Consider the following 17,410-nt stretch of genomic DNA (forward strand, 5'->3'; position numbering starts at 1 on the left):
TCAAACACCTGTCGAAAACTTTCATATTCCACCAGGTCTATGCAAGCGGTTAAGAGTGCAGCCCCCACAATGGGTTGCTGATCTTTGTTGTCAACTTGTTTTTAACCCTTTATGCTTTTATTGTATGGTTTTGTCTTATCTTTACTGTTGTAAACCGCTTTGGTTTTTTGTGTGTGATATAGCCGCATAAACATATTTTTATTAAATTAATAGGTAAGGTGTTCATGGACATTTCATGGCAAGGCACATTTGGTATGTAAGCAGCAAGATGGCAAATTGGTCGTTCCTGTGTTTTGGTTAAGCCGCACCAGTAAGCAGCATTTCGCTCCTTTTCTGCACTCGGTACTATGAAAGACTTTACCAACCACAAGTGTTGTATTGTAAAACCACATTAGCACTGCTTGATCTTTCAAGACACGTATCATCACAGGAATAGATGGGACACGCAGATGTGCAACTCCGTCATTTCGTGGTGATGACAAAGTACTGAAATGAGAAGATCTGTTGCTTAGAGGAAACATGTAAATGTTGGAAAGTAGAACAGTGTCCCACAGAGCAGTCAAAAACTCCGCCAGTGAAGGAAGTGAAAGTGGTAGTATAATTAGAAGAACAATTCGCCAGCTGGTGTCAGGAACGTGCCCCCCCCCCCAGTGCAGCAGAAGAGTCAGCCTCAGAAACTGAGCTAAGCGAGCAAGGGGCCGACTCTGCAAATGAGAGCTGTCTGTCAGAGTTTAGAGAGGACAGCCCGGCCCCCCTCCTTCCCAAGGAAGACGTGGTTAACTACCAAGGAGAGGAAGAGTTGGAAGTTGGCCAAAGCCTTGCCAGGCAACCAGCAGATAAGCCAGAGTCTGAGGCTGTGTCTTCTGGAGAAGAGACAGGCTAGCCAATCAGTCCCAGAATGAGGAGACTGGAGAAGCTGAGAGAACAACAGAAAGGAAAGAGAAGAAAGGTGGGGATTTTGGTGGCCTTCCTGCTGGGGGAGGAACGATGAGTCAGATTGAGCAACTATACTGTTAACGAGAGCATGCGGAATGCCCTGCTCTGGATGTGTTTTTCTTGTGTGTGTGTCTGGATGTGTTTTTCTTGTAAATAAACTTACATAAAACTGACGGAGATTCCTTGCTGCTTATCAGGCTGCCTGGCTGCCAGAGATCGTTATAGCCTGAGACACAGTTCAGTGCTCTGGGCACCATGGGAAATAACTCTGATAGACTAGCCCCAACATTTAGGTTTAGTTAAGGAATAAGGGGTCATTTTGGCTCATAAGATGGCATGGTTTAAGGGTGTCTCTGAAAGTGTCTCTGTCCGCTTTCCGAAATTAAGCGGGACTGGGTTTCAGGAGTCCTACGAACATTGCCTTGATCTCCCTAAGAAGAGGCCTGCTGGATCAGGTCAGCATTCTGTCCCCACATTGGCCTACCAAAGACTTCCTGTGATGGTCGCACATTCTGCGGTGGCACCAGGGGTCCTGTGAGGAAGGGAGAGTGGGGAGGCGGCTAAAATATTTTTGCACTAAATTTTGTTTAATAAATAAATATATTAAATCTATTAACTGTGTATTTAATTATATGCATTCAATTAACTGTGCCTATTAAAAATATTAACTATATTGAAAACACTTTTAATTTACAATATGGAAATTTAATCCAGTGTGTGGCCTGCAGATTCTGTGTCAAAGTACTGGTACTCTTGCGGCCTACTTGGTCTGAGAGGTTGGACCGCCCTGGGCCAATCTCATCCTAACAACTGGGTTTCATAGGCTTTAATGGCGGTGGGGGGGGGGGGAGAGAAACCTCTCTTTACACATAGTATATTTCCATTAAGCTATATGCTATACAGCAGCGTAGTACATGAGTAATAAGAAAATGCTTAAAACCACAATTTGCCCTTCTTGTAAAATTTGGCTACAGAGGAATGGTTTCCGTTCACCATCAACACAAAGAAATTAATGAAGTGTACAAACTACATGATCCTCTGAAAGCTGAGCTGTTTGTCCCATTCACTTCAAAAGGAAGCACTTGCCCCCATGCTAAACTTTCCCATTGAAACTAATGGGTTTTGTTTTGAGCGTATTAACTTTGGCTGGGTTCTGCCTGCTGCTAATACTTTTACCAAACAAAAACTATGCAAACAGCTAAGCATCTTCTCAGCTGAATATTTACCCAAAGGCTAAAACTCCCCAGGAATGCTTCAGAAGCTGTTGATTTAAGAGTTATTCTGAATCAACCACCTTTGTTTACATAGGTCAGAAATCCCACACGGTTTCAGCCAGGCGCTCTTAGGGCCTTTCCATATGTTTTGAAAACAAGCCTGCCCTTTCCTTTTAGCGCTATTAGGGTTGGCAGCATTTTCTGGCCCCGCTCCTATGGCTTTTAACATTAGCCGTGCAGAAATTAAGTAGGCTAAGCTTTCCCCATTACATTTTCTCCATGCCAGGAAAAGCTTCCCATGCTCAGTTTCTGCATGTCAAGCTGCTGTTAAAAGCACAGGAAGAGGTCCAGTTGGGCTTGGATGCTTGTGTGTTTGTTTGTAAAAGTTGGCAATCTTAAGCACAGCATTGTCTCTAGGTAGATGTGTCTACAGCAGTACCTCAGGTTAAGAACTTAATTCATTCTGGAGATCCGTTCTTAACCTGAAACTGTTCTTAACCTGAGGTACCACTTTAGCTAATGGAGCCTCCCACGGCCGCCGTGCAATTTCTGTTCTTATCCTGAAGCAAAGTTCTTAACCCGAGGTACTACTTCCAGGTTAGCGGAGTCTGTAACCTGAAGCGTCTGTAACCTGAAGTGTCTGTAACCTGAGGTACCTCTGTATGTTTATAGGCCAGATGAAGTAAGGCATGTTTAGTGAACATGCTGCCCTCCACAAGAACGTAAGAAGAGCCTGCAGGCAGGCCAATGGCCCATCTAGACCAGCATCCTGTTCTCACAACCAGGTGCCTGTGGGAAGCCTGCAAGCTGAACCCAAGCACAAAAGCACTCTCTCTCCTCTTGTGGTTTCCGGCAACTGCTATTCAGAAGCAGTACTTCCTCCAGCCGTTGTGGCTAGTAGCCATGACTGCCCTATCCTACACCAATTTGTCCAGTTCTCATTTAAAGCCATCCAAGTTGGTGGTAATCACTGCATTCTGTGGGACGAAGTTCCATAGTTTAACTATGCACTGCATGAAGAGGTCGTTTCTTTTATCTGTCCTGAAAACAACAACTGGGCAACAACTTCCATCAGCCTTGACCATTGACCATGCTGGCTGGGGCTGGTGATAACTGGGGGTCCAACAACATCTGGAGTGTATTGTGTTGCCTAGAACTGAAGCAAGGGAAGGGATGCCCGACTGTGGGGAAATACAGTCATACCTCGGATTGAATGTGCTTCAGGTTGAGTGCTTTTGGGTTGCGCTCCGCGGCAACCCGGAAGTAACAGAGTGTGTTACTTCCAGGTTTTGCCGCTTGCGCATGTGCAAATGCTCAAAATGACATCACGCGCATGCGCGGAAGCGCCATCGCGTCTTACGTTCTGTTCAGGATGCTGGTACCTTTGAGAACACTGTCCAACCATCTTGTCCTCTGTCGTCCCCTTCTCCTTGTGCCCTCCATCTTTCCCAACATCAGGGTCTTTTTCAGGGAGGTCTTTCTCTTCTCCTGAGGTGCCCAAAGTATTGGAGCCTCAGCTTCAGGATCTGTCCTTCCAGTGAGCACTCAGGGCTGATTTCCCTCAGAATGGATAGGTTTGATCTTCTTGCAATCCATGGGACTCTCAAGAGTCTCCTCCAGCACCATAATTCAAAAGCATCAATTCTTTGGCGATCAGCCTTCTTTACGGTCCAGTTCTCAATACCCTCCAATACTTACTTCTGATGAAATATGCAGAGGATCAGGATACATGAGTGGCACTAAACTGTTCCTGCTCAGTGTTTCCCTGCACCGACCCCCTTTCTTGGTGATACTATCCTGTTCTCCTGTGCATTTCCCAACCTAATATGTCAGCTTTCATTTAAAAATAAGTTTCTAGCCCTTGGGGGGGGGGGGGAATGCATTGGCAGTTTCCCACCCAACCATCAACACTGTTTCTGTCTTCCACTCTTCTGGGCCATGAGTGACAGGGCTGTGCTATGACTGACAATGAGATCACTGTGATAGCGACAGCCATGATGTGCTTCCTTCCTTTTGCACATATTAGCTGGTGAAGGAGAAAGGGACAAGAATTCTACACTCTCCGTCTTGAAAGGTAGTGCAAGGGAGGGCTGTATTACTTCAGCTCCACACTCTTATGCTTTAACTGGGTGCAGGGCTTCAGTAGACCCCATGGTGGGTGGAGCTGATGTAGAACTAAACTTCTGGAGGGCACCAGATATTTAAAGGCTAGGGCTATTTAGAGATTGGTGGATATGGACTGACCCTTGGGGGCAGCTGGTGGACTATTTAAGCAAGCAAGGTACTACAGCATAGGTGGTACCCTCAAAACCAGAAGCTTATTTTAACTCTCCTCCCCCTCCATTTTGCTTCCTGCCCCACCCATCAGCTGCTTTGTGTAACTTAGGATGGCCTAGCCTACCTCACAGGGTTGTTGTGAGGATAAAATGAAAGGAATAACCATGCATGACACCTTGAGCTCCTTGGAGGAAAGGTGGGATCTAAATGTAATAATAACCACCCTCTTTTCTTGCTGGCATTTTTCAGGGTTAAGACCTTGCAATCTCACAGTATAGGGTACCAAAAAGATACGAAGTCAAGAAACCAGAGGCCTTTCTTTTGGGCATCGTCGGCCAGAGGGTGTTAAAGAAGGATCGAACATTTTTTATGTATGCAACAACAGCAGCAAGGATACTTGTCGCCAAGCACTGGAAAACCCAAGATTTGCCCACACTGGAAGAATGGCAGATGCAACTGATAGACTATATGGAGCTAGCAGAAATGACTGGCAGAATCCGAGACCTGGGAGAAGAGGCTGTGGAGGAGGACTGGAAGAAATTTAAGGACTATTTACAAAAATATTGTAAATTGTATGAATGTTAAGAAAGATGTAAGATTATTAACAATAGGGCACCATTAAGCTAGTTAAAAGGAATATGAAGATAAATGAAAATATAAGAAAAGACAAATTTTGGATAAATATTATGCTAAAATTAAGCTTTTAAGGTTTGGGTAAAATTATCTAAAATTAGGGACACAATACTGGAAAATTATAATATAAGAATTGAAACAAGGTGATAAATTGCTGGGTAAAGCTCGGAAAACTTGGAACGCAGGAACGAGAGATGCAAGGAAGTCCAAAGAAGTGAAGAAAATGTGGTTATTGAAAAATTATATGTTGCTTTGTTTGTTTTTTCTATTGTATTAAGAAAATCTTTAATAAATATTTTTTTTAAAAAAAAAAGATACGAAGTCAGTCTTTCTAGCCCAGTATTGTCTACACTTTCAACAGTCCTCCAGGGTTTCAGGCAGCTTTGCTCCAACACCACATGTTATTGGACTATGTTATAAGAAAAAACCTGCTCCTTTTCCCTTACAGGGTATCCAAGAGCCTGTATAGAGTCCTTAAGAGGGTTCCCTATCGGTAGGAGAAAATAACAGAGGCCAACCAGAGAATACTGAGAAGCAAAGCAGCTAGTAAGCCTGATCTTTATTAAACTGTTGCAACAGGGTCCTCACTCACCACACACAGGAGGGAGGAGGAACCCCAAATAATGGTGCGCAAGCCCTTATATAGACTTTTGAAATTGCCCATCCCGTAGCTCAAAACCACCCCCCAAAACATCATACATACATCACTGAAGGAGGCGTGTTCACAGCAGAAATCCTGTTTGCCAGGATATATGTTAATGGTCTCTGATTGCTTTACCTGGGCAGCCTGACCACTCTTTTGTGATGGTAAATACTTTTAGTTCCTGAATCCAGGTCACAGGCTCACCCTATTCACACACAGATACACCCTTAAGACAGATAGGCAAAAGACAATGGAGAAGCTTGCAGAGAAATATTTTAGGTCAATATGGGAGAGTCAAAATGGTTTCGGAGAGTCAAAATGACTTCAGGATTGCTCTCCTGTACTATTTCAGATACGTGGTTTGTATACTTATGTATGTGTTTACATTGTACATTTATGAACGTTTATTTTATAGAATTCTTATAACAGACTACAATTCCCACCATCCCTATTCACTGGCCATACTGGTTTGGGCTGATTGAAGTTGTAATCCAAATGTCCGGAGGGTACCAAGGTGGGAGAATCTAGTATAAAGAAAACGACAGAGAATTTTGCAGCACCTTAAAAGACTTAAAACTTTCTATGGGATGAACTTTTGCAGACGACAGTCCACTCTTCACCAGATGCATGAAGTGTTATCCTGAACTGCAGGAACATAGATGGGGCAAGGTGTGGAAAGTGAGGTCAGGATAAACTAAATGCAAAGAAGCACAGATAGTGACCATTCTTATTTCATCATGGTAATTCACAAAAAGTAGCTGATAACGCATCTTGCTATTGGTAAGCCAATTAACACATATGTGCTAAAAAATCCTTTCTCAGTTCTATTCACCAGTGATAGCCTTAAACGTAGAGCCCAGCAGTCTCCCTAGGGGCGCTTTGTGCCAGTCCTCTTTACCTGTGGGGTGTGTCCGTGTGTGTGATTTGATTAAAACTGAGGTCTAGAAGCGGGGCATGGATTTCATTCAGAAGCTCCCACACCCCGCCTTCCTTTCTCCACAATTAGATCACGGATTCGCTGTAGAGCAAATGCAATATGGGATTCCGCTTATACGCCCACAATAGTAGTATAACTCAGGGCATGCCAACAAGCACAAAGTAGCGCGTCCGTCAGCGCTGCAGAGGCGCAGGGAAGCTGCTCCCACGATTGTATCTGGTTATTTCACGTCGGAATAAACTCTCCCACCACGCTGTAGCTACGCACTAACAAGTGCCTAAGCTTCAGCCTGATCACACTTTCAGGGTGGGCAGGGGGAGTCTCACTGAACTTAGCGCGACTTCACTTGTGCGCAAAACATAACTGAAATCGGGCTGCGACAATTCCCTTTAGTTGCGTCCCCCTCGTCCCTCTTTTTAATTGCTAGAATATGTTGAGACTGAGCGGACGAGAGATCTGCGGGAGGAATAACATTCTAACCCCGCCCCCCACCGTTTTTTCTCTTTTTGCTGGGGGAGTTTGCGCCGCGGGCACCGGACTGCGCTCTCTCTCTTGCTCGCGCGCGCCATTCACATCTAAGAATTCATCCGAAGGCGCGGGTAAGGGCAGGCTGGAAGGGCCGCGGCTTCACGGGACCTCGGCGCGCATGTGCGACGCGCACGCTTCTTCCGCCTGAGCCCTGGCAGCATGTGCGCAGCCAGGCCAGGAAGGGTAAACTCCGCGCTCGCCAAAAGGGCCGCCCGACACCATTGGCTCCGCTTGCGCGCGCGCACGTGTGTGTTGGGAGGGGTGGGGCGGGAGAGAAGGCGAGTGTGGAAGCTTCGGGAGCGCGCACGCGACGGGAGCCGAAGTCCCCTCAAAGCGGGGCAGAACTTGCCAGCCCTGCTCTTCCCCTGCGGGGCTCCGTGTGTCGGCGGCATGGCTGCGAGGCGGCGGCGGCGAGGGCGGGCGGCGAAAGGCTGTGCCCCAGTTTGCGTCCAATCAGAGAGTGCATTGCGTGCACCGAGCAGGGCAGCAATGCGTAAACAACCAGCCCTGGGAAAGTCCTCCGCCCCCCTGCGCCGCTCCCTCCGCGCCGCTCCGCGCGAGGTTTCCTCCTCCTCCTCCCCCCGTCCTTCCTCCTCCCTCCCCCGTGGAAGTCCTGTCAGCTGAACAGCAGCGCCGAGCGCGCCTCGCTTCCCCGCGCCGCCTCGCCTGCCTCCCGCCCGTAACTCCCGCGCCGCGTCCTCGGGGCGCTCCCGCTGCGCTGCTCGGGGGAAGGTAAGGGAAAGCGTCTTGCCCAGCCCGCTCGTCCCCGGCCGTCCTGCTGCTCCCTCCCTCGCCACCCCAGAGGAAAGTTAAGGCGGGGGAGGGCAGCGGGATGGCGTCGGGGGGGGGAGGGAGGAGGAGGGCTCGTCTGTCATAACAAGTTGCTGAACGTGCTTCTGCCGGAATCGCGCCTTGCAGCAGCGGCACCCGAAGCCAAAGGCGGGCTGGGAAGCGAGGCTGCTCCTGCGAGGCTCGGGAAGGGGCCGGAGCGGAGAGTTAACTTTCTCTCCCGCGTCCCCGCCGCCTCCTATAATTAAGGAACCTGCGTCGAGTCAAGGGAAGCTGGGACTTCCCATCACTGGAAAGGGGCAGGAAGGTGTCCTGGCGATGGTGCCTGGGAGCTTCGCAATGGGGAACCGAGCGCAGCACCACCAGCACCGCATCCTCTTGGGTGTCTCTTGCATTTGGCTGCTGCGTCGCTTCTTCCCTGCCGGGCTTTTTTCTAGCATGTCGCTAGTTTTTGACGAAAGGCGCCTTGTCCGGAGGAGCGCCCGTTCCGCCGGCTCTTTACTCCCGAGGTGGCTCGGGCGGCTTCCGCTTCTGGAGCTTGCTCGGATCATTCTTATATAAGATGTCACAGGAGGAGGAGATGGAGGAGCGACGCACGTCCTGGATGTGGCGAAGGGAGAGCTGGGCGCTCGCTCGGTGTTGACGGCCCGATGGGCCACGACGCCGCGGACGCACACAAACACACACACACACCTGTCTGATCTCAAAAGTGAAACTGACGTGCTGATATTACACCTGATCTCGCGGGTGCAGTAAAGGGGAGCGTTAAAGGCACTCAGGACTGAGGCATCCCCCCTTCAGGCTCCTGGTACCCATCTCCCTGGGCGCATAGTTGTTCTCCCCGCCCCCGCACTTTCGTCATGAAGGAAATAGGGAATAAATATTTGAGGAATTGGGGGCGTGGGTGAAGGGGAAAAGAATCCGGCGCCGTTTCGAATCCGGCCGATTGAGAAGGACCTTCGGTGTAAAGTGGTTTGTGGATTACAACCCACGTGCGTTTTTGCTTGTTAGTATGGCCCGGAGATGGTGACTGAATGGATGAATCATCTGTTCCACAGAATAGTGACTCACCTCGCTCTGTGTGTGTGTGTTGAGAGAGAGAGAGAGAGAGAGAGAGTAAGATGGACTCACTTACACACACACATTGTAAAAAGATACTAATTGTCCAAAAGCTGTTTTTATTTTATGGTTTTCACTATTTAATTGTCACAACAACCCTGTGAGGTAGGTCAGGCCAAGAGATGGTGACTGGCCCAAGGTCACCTAGTGAATTTAATGGCTCAGTGGGGATTTGAACCCTACTCTCCCAGGTCCTAGTCCAACACTCTAACCATTATCACATAACCACCTATGCCATTCTTTACACATTTTGCCTGGGATTGGAGCCTGCTTTCATGCACACCTGTTTAGAATGGGTGTGTTAAATTGTTAAATCCTAAATGTGCTTTGATGGGGAGTCTCTTTAGGGTCAGGATGTTCCAGGTCATTTGAAATTAATAGCTTTGAACCTTTCCCAGCAATCTTCTGTTGCTTTTCCTGCCATAGATAAGGGGAAACTCCTGTGGACTATTTAATGCTTTGATTTCCTTATTGAATCAGTAAGGTTGAAAGCTTCAAAAGAAATTCATGACCATGTTGCAAGACATGGTGTAGTAAAGTAGCAAGAAGACACCTGATGCAGCCACCTTGCTGAAGCTTGGCAGGTCTAAGTCTTGGCAGTACCTGGGTGGAAGGCTACCTGAGAGCGCTGTGTTTCGTGATGGAAGGAAAGTGAGATGTAAATTAAATACATAAGCAAGCACCCCTGTAGAATCAAAGTAAATTGACTCCATAAATGTACAGTCTGCAGTTAGTGCCCTACTACTGTGGTTTGGGATTTATTTATTGGTAATTGATTAAAAAAATTGTATGCCACTGAACTGTTGAAACTCCTAAGCAGCTTACATAACATGTAAGAGATACTATTTATAAAGGTCAAAAGTTTAAAACAACTCCAAATGTGAATAGAATCAGTAGTTTAAATACCTATTAAAATACATGTCGCATCTGATTAGGCTTGCCTAAACAAAAAGCTTTTTAGCAGGTGCTGATAACAATGCGACAAAGTGCCTGTCCAGTATCAATGTGCATAGGATGGGCCACATGGCCCCAGTAGGACTGTAACTGTGCAAAATAGTACTACTGTACTACTAATACTGTTTTTTGCAGGCATGTTCTTTGCCCAGTTCCTTTGCTTCTGGGTGGTTCTCTGGTGGTTTCTGATGAGCTGACTAAGGGCTCATCCAGACTTCCCTTTGTGCTGTGCTTTCCAGGCACAGGCCTATGCCTTTCAGATCAGTGTCTAAGCAGGTTTTGTTTTGTTTTTATGCCCCCGCACCTTTCACCAGGAAACCCCATTGTTTACTGCTGAATCAGAACACACAGCAAATGGGTTTTCTGCAGATTGTTGTTTGTTTCCATTCAGTCTTAACAGCGGGTTTTCCTGGTGGAAGCAGGTGGACTTACAAAGTGTAGACCTGTGCCTGGAAAGCGTAGCACAAAAGAAAGTCTGGATGAGCTGTATCAGCAGAGGGCCAGGAGTAGGGGATTAAGGCCTCCCCAGAACAGGCACCAGCAATGGGTCCTGCTAGAGCCCTGGCAGGTGTGTCCAAGGATGTTGAGTGCTGATGCTAGCCCTGGCTGTGAGAAGAGTTGGGAAGAGGGAGAGAGCCCAGAGCTGCAGAATAGACAGACTGGAGATGTGCAGAGTCTGTTGCTAGCTCTGCTATAGGCAAGAGTAGGGAAGTGGAAGCTGGGAGAAAGAATGCAGTGTCCCTTCTGGAAGTGGCAAAAGAGAAGGGAAGACTAGCCCAAGAGCATGTTCTGCAGATGCAATTCAGATGGGCGTTATACAGAAGTGGGATGAGTCTAGCCACTACCAAAGTTTGGTGTACCAAACAATGTTCTCCAGATCTAATTGTTCAAGTGAGTTACCGCCTTTAAGTCTGGTGTCCTGATCAAGGGAAGTAACAGTCCCATTTTATTCTGCCTTGGTCAGACCACACCTGAAGTACTGTGCCCAGTTCTGGGCACCATGATTGAAGAAGGATATTGACAAGCTGCCAGAGGAGGCCAACCAAGATAATTGAGGGTCTGGAAAACAAGCCTTATGGGGAACATAAGGGAGTTTGGTATGATCAGCCTGGTAAAGAGGAGGCTGAGAGGAGATATGATAGCGCTCTTCAGATATCTAAAGGTTTGTCTTATGGATGGAGCAAGCTTGTTTTCTCCTGCTCTGGAGTGTAAGAGCCAAATCAGTGGCTTCAAATTACAAGAAAGGAGATTCTGACTAAACATCAGGAGGAACTTTCTGACAGTAAGAGCTGCCTGACAGTGGAACGGACTCCCTCAGAATGTGGTGGACTTTCCTTCCATGGAAGTTTTAAAGCAGAATGGATGGCCATCTGTCATATGATTTAGCTGAGATTGCTGCATTGTAGAGGGTTGAACTGGATGACCTTTGGGGTCCCCTCTAAGTCTACAGTTATATGATTCTAACACAGGAGTTTTGTTGATTACCCCCTGACATCACTATCCTTGACCTTATTTCTGATGCACTTCAAAGGAATTGGTACTTCTGTTTGGCAGCATCTAATCTCTGGAGCGTCCTGCCCTTTGATATTAGGAAAGCAGCTTGGATGTATTGCTTCCAGCACCTCCTAAACACTTTTTTGTTTAGACAAGCTTATCCAGACTAGTGATTTTACTTGTTTTCTGACAAATATTAAAACAACTTTTTTTTACCCTTTCCTCAGCATGCTAATGAATATATTATTTCATATTAACCGCTTAGATGTTTGCAATGATCGAGCAGAATATAAATCCTGCAAAGTAAAAATAAGTGTTAAAATATTCAAAGTGTCTGTAGAGTGAGACTAAAAGTAGCAAGATTTTCTGTAACTGTAAAGTTGTCGTACATTTGTTTTGACTGAGAATGGAAGGACTGCAGCTTTTCTGTTTCAACGGAAATGGATGAAAACCCAACCATAACTGCCCTGTTTCTGGAAAAAGGCCCCATGACTAGTCCTGATAGGACAGCAAGGTTGAGAAGGAATGGGGCAGTGAACAAGGCAAATTCCGTAGATCTGCCTGAAATTGTGCTTGGCTATAGAGACCCTTACTGTAGGTTTGGCTTGAAAATCCAGTCCACTTCAATCTGAAGGTTCTCAGATCCACTGGCAGAATTGAATTAGGCACCCATTCTAGTGGTAACAACATCCTGGTAATGTGTCACAGGATAGGCACTTTGCTGTTCCATTTTTCCTAGGGAAAGAGGAGCGCCACTTTATTAAAGAGTACAGTTGTGGCGAAATTTTCAAACTTTATGCGGTTGCCAATTCTCGTCTCATATTGTTCATCTTGTATTGTTCTCTCAGTATGAAAACTGCCCATAGCGACACCGGTTGTTTGGGAGTCAGGTGGATCTGAAAGATGCACACCGTCCTTTGTCAGTTCAAAGTGACCCTGTTGCCTATTTATTCCTTTAACCATTGTCTTTATTTGGCTTATTATATCTGACCCTAGCTGTGATTTTGTTCTCATTAGTGGCAACCCTGCAAGTTCATGTAGTTAAAGCAGAACCCAGTGGCTAGGAAGAAGAGGTTGCAAAGCAGGTTAGAACTGTCATGTTTGAAGTGGCAAAGTTGTCTGCAGTTCCACGAAAGCAGAGAGGCCTCCCTGAATGCAGTAACGATAAACTTTGTTTCCTGTTTGTATATTATTGATATGGCTATTGTGCAACTGTGGGCAGCTATACTGACCTGACATCTTATATCACCGTATTTACTCAAGTCTAATGCGCCATCGAATCTAATGCACATCTAAGTTTTCAAAACCTTAAAACCAAAAAAGGTATTTGCTGGTGGATGTAAGTGTGCCATTGAATCTAATGCACACCTTAATTTTCACAACGTAATTTTGCAAAAAAAAAGAAAAAAAAGATGAGCATTAGATTTGAGTAAATACAGTATGTCAGTTTCCAGCGCTGTGCAACATGCTCTGGTGTTGCACTAGCAGAGCAGGCGCTATGCCTTTAGAATCTTAGAATTGTGGAGTTGGAAGGGACCACAAGGGTCATCTAGTCCAACCCCCTGAAATGCAGGGATCTTTTTGCCCAGCATGGGGCTCAAACCTGTGACCCTGAGATTAATAGTCTCTTACTCTACCGGCTGAGCTATTCCGCAGGCTCTAATGTTACGTTAGAGGGTTGCAACAGAGGTGAAGGGCAGATGGGCAGGGTCAGGCCGCTACTGATACTTGCTAGTATCAACACTTCCAAATAATCATTTTAGTGAGGCTCTGTCTGGAGTAGTAGAAATCCATAGGTTATTCTTCCATCATCTGATCCTGCAGCTTTGATCCTGCACAGGTGTATAGCAGGATGAGGGTGAATGAACAGCATGTCAATATAGCCCTGCTGTTCAGGGACATTACAAGGAAACCTCACAAATTAGTGTGGTCAGTGCCAACTGTGCTGGGTACTAGTGGCCTCTGTATATCACAATGGAAGGTTGTTGTGTATGTAGCATAGGTGTAGCCAGGATTTTTGTTGGGGGGGGGGGCAGAACCTCAGTTAGCTGTGCATTTTTATTGATTTCTGTTGATTGGGGGGGCTGCCCTTCCCTGCCCCCCTTGGCTACTACGCCCATGGCGGGCAGCAACAGGAGGTGAGATGGTTTGCTAGCAATTGCTTTATGGTGAAGAAAATTCTCATCCACACTGTTAAGCACCAGGAAGCAGCAATGGAGGCAAGGTGTGCTGAAGCTGATGCCAACAGCCCTTGTTTGCACAACTATGATCATCCAGTCAAAAACCATGTAGCTGTAACCCGCATGATTCTGGCTGCAGCCTAACCTTCCTATCCTACGCCTCCCAGGGCTAAAAGATATGAGCAAGAATCTCGCCTGGTTGCCATGGAACGATGCTGGGTGATTTCACCCAACGAAGGACCTTGTCAGCCACCACTGGTTACATGACACAGGAATAGTGGAGATGTGATATATAAGGTCATGGACATCCAATTGGCTAATATAGGCTGCACTGTGGGCAGAAAATCAAGACAGTCTTGAAAGTAATCTCTAATCACAGGATGTTGTGTTGGAAAAATCAAAGTATTAAACAAGGAAACTTTGCTCAGCACAAGAAGATCAAACAAGTGCTGAATTACGTCAGACTTTTCTGCCTTTCCAGACAGCACAGTATTTTGGATTCTTACCTGAACGTAGCTGTCTTTAATGCTCTCACAGTTTTGTATATGTTGAGATAAGATTACATCTAACACAAACCTTCCTGGGCCAGAAGAACCCTACGTTAGTCTGTTCCATTCTTGTTTTGCAATGAAAAAGGGATGAGAAGAGGCAAGGTCATACTTATTGCAGATAATTTGGTTCTCCTTAATGTTCCCAGAAAGATGAGGTAATCTATACACGAACTCTCTAATTCCTCCCAAAGGTCATATCTGAATTCCATGTTGATTTTTATACCTGATAATAAAATCCTGTGACTGGTGAAGGTCACAAGGAATTATTTAGAAACAGGTGAATTCCACAGACTGGGTTTAATGGAAGTAATAATAAGGCATAGTATTGGCACAGACTGGCGGGGTTTTTTGTGTTGTGTGTGTGTGTGTGTAAAACACAGGGGAAGAGGCAAGAAGCTGTTGTGGGTGTTTAACAAGACTCAACAAGAGCAGTAGTTATCTGAACTTGGGGAAACTGCAAAGTTGTCTGTCCTCTTTATGATTTAACCAAATTAGTAGTAGTTTTTCCAAAGAATCCTGTGCTTCATGAGTAGAGGGAAAGGGCTAAATGAAATACATGTGCAGAGATGGAAGCTTCACATTTAGGCATCATATGCTAACTACAAGTAGTCCATCTTGGGGGGGAGGTGTAGATTTGTAATCATTACTCATAAGCAGCAATGAATACTGTTGTTTTCTCTCATCATCTCTGTAGAAGAAAAGATGGCATGCAGGTGACATACATTCTATTTTGAAGCAGGCCTTTTACCTAATTACGCTTTAGGAAAGGTAAACAGGTAGGAAGGGCATTTCAGTAAGGGCAGGGAAGAAGAAGCATCCTCAATTTTTACTCCAGGTATGGAAAAGGGCTTTCTAGGGCCAGTTGTAATCCAAGATCAATGGCACATGAACTTTGAGACATTTGCATATGAACAAAAATACAAGATCTTGTGAACTGCTCCCAGCCAGATTCAACTTTTATATCAACTTCCTATTAAAAAATAAATAAATGTTATTGTGGTATATTAGTTTTGAAACTGTTAACTGCCACTGGTTTGAAACTAGGATCAGCTCATCTAAAATTGGCAATAGTTTGCAGCAGTGACTGAACGAATAAGCTGCATATGTATTTGTTTCAGTCCGCCATAACAGACTGCATTTTAACCATCCAAATTTGCTTGCCCATCTGTGGAAAAGTAGCTTGAATAAATTAGTGCAGGTGGATGTGTTTAGTTGTTGTTTTTTATTGGTGACAAAGCTGTATTTGCTGTTTGAGGGCTTCTCTTTCCCTTTTTCCTTCTCCCTGTAGCTTTAACAGACAGACAGACAGACAGACAGACAAATCACACTGCAGCCTGGAAAGACAAAGCTGCTGAATCGCTTCATTCACCCATATATTTAAGTGAAAATACTTTTGAATTGTCTAATGAACTAGAACAGGAGTTATAATTCTGCTCTTGTCAGGCACAAGACAGAATTTTAACTGGAATGTTTTGAACTAACTTCTCAGTTATGAATGCAGGTAGAAGAGGAAAAGTGAGTTTGTAGTAAGAGTAAATAATATGAAACAACAAGTTTTGATAAGATTCTGTAGTTCTTTAGCAGAATTTAAGCTGAGATGCAGTCTGGCAATATGTCTAGGGTGGTACAATGTGGATTTTGTCACAACATATTTTAATCTGGTTCTGAGTGAAATACCTTAACTGCAAATTCTTTTTAGTTCTATGTTTCAATCATTGTTGTATAAGATACCATGTGCTAATTTTTTCATGTGTTCCTAATTCTACTGTAATATATGAAGCACCCTTATACTTGGCTCATTGTTGCAAATTCATATCCTGTACAGGTGTTGTATACAATTTCTTTCTTGATGGTGGAGATGATGGGCATTTGGGACAGAAGTGAAGTTAAATGTAATATACACAAACAGTTAATGAATTTTCATGCACTATTTTGGGCACAGTTTCACTAGAAAGAACCCTGGGTCAATGCTGTGAAACCTCCTGACCATTCACGTAGTGCAGTGTGGAAGAAGAAAATAATAGGAGTGATAATAATGGTTTAAGCCAGTGGTGTTTTTCTAGAAAAACACGTGCCAGAATTGAGTTCTGACTGAAAAAAAGCCCTGGTTTAAGCCATCTCCAGGTGTTTTGGAACCCCTGGGCATGTCTAGGGGCACTTCCAGACAATTGTTATTTGCAGGTGGGATTCAGTGGCATATTGGCAACAACAAATTTGCTTCCAAAAAACCTTTGGGCTTTTTGAAATAAGGACTGGACTTACAAAGCTTGGTCAACTTTAAGATCCATTTCATCTCTTCTAATGCCCAGTCTAAGGCCCATTTGTAAGCATGCTGTCTATTGTGACATGTTTTTTGTTCATGTTCCTGTGAGGGAATTTTTTTGCCCAAGTGCATCTCCATCTACCACCGAAAGAAACCACATCCTTTCATCTGAGTTTTAAAAACAGGCATTTCCCTGCTTTTCTATAACCGCCTGGGTCTCACTTGTCTCCTCCATGGCCAAGAAACCCTTTCCACCAATCTGAATCATGGCCCTCTCAACCACCTGGCCCTTACAATCTGGCGCAACAACTTTGAAAGGCTGTGCAACGAGTTGTATGGTGAGTTAGCTAGGGGGGAAATGGGTTACTCTTTTTCTCTGTGGAAAGCAGCTCCAATGCTGAAACAGCACTATGCTCGGTCCCTGGTGGGAAAATGAAAGTTAGCATTGCTAGACAACACTCTTGCCACTCGGGGACCAGTTTTGCCTTGACTCCAGGGACTGTTGGCACACTGGCATTAATGAGCTTTAACATGAAATGGGAATGTTCCAAACTGAGGAAGTATATGTGAAGAGTGCAGTTCCTCCTATGCAACTTCACAAGACACACAAAAATGAAGCATGTCAAAAGCCAACCAAAAATTACCTACATAACAATGTTTGTTCTGAAGTATTAATTTTATTTATTCTTGCATCGCTATCACTGTGATTGTCTGAAAAGCATATACTGCCCAAAAACACCCCTCTTTATTAGTAATCACTTTTTCAACCTCTCAAGACCTTTCATTGTTTCTGTGCTTTCTCTTCCTCTCCCCCGCCCCCTGTTGACTGGAATCCTGAGGACTGGTTTTAGAAAACACTAAAGGTGCGAACATCAGAGCACAAACCAAAGAA

The 17,410-nt window shown here is 45.2% G+C and overlaps 1 protein-coding gene across 8 annotated transcripts in view; it reads left to right on the top strand.

Moving 5' to 3' along the window:
- Positions 1–7,323: 7,323 nt before the first annotated feature.
- PCGF5 (polycomb group ring finger 5) overlaps positions 7,324–17,410 on the top strand; it is a 39,251-nt gene continuing 29,164 nt past the window's right edge. For 4 of the 8 annotated variants that reach the window (XR_014564871.1, XR_014564872.1, XR_014564873.1 and 1 more), the window contains exon 1: positions 7,605–7,900. The gene's annotated coding sequence lies outside the window, so the exon portion shown is untranslated. Of the gene's footprint in view, positions 7,352–7,417; positions 7,901–17,410 lie in introns of those variants that run through there. The other 4 variants (XR_014564869.1, XM_083740952.1, XR_014564870.1 and 1 more) reach the window with 4 other exon arrangements.

This window comes from Podarcis gaigeae (assembly GCF_964106915.1).
Source record: "Podarcis gaigeae genome assembly, chromosome: 5".
Taxonomy (NCBI): domain Eukaryota; kingdom Metazoa; phylum Chordata; class Lepidosauria; order Squamata; family Lacertidae; genus Podarcis; species Podarcis gaigeae.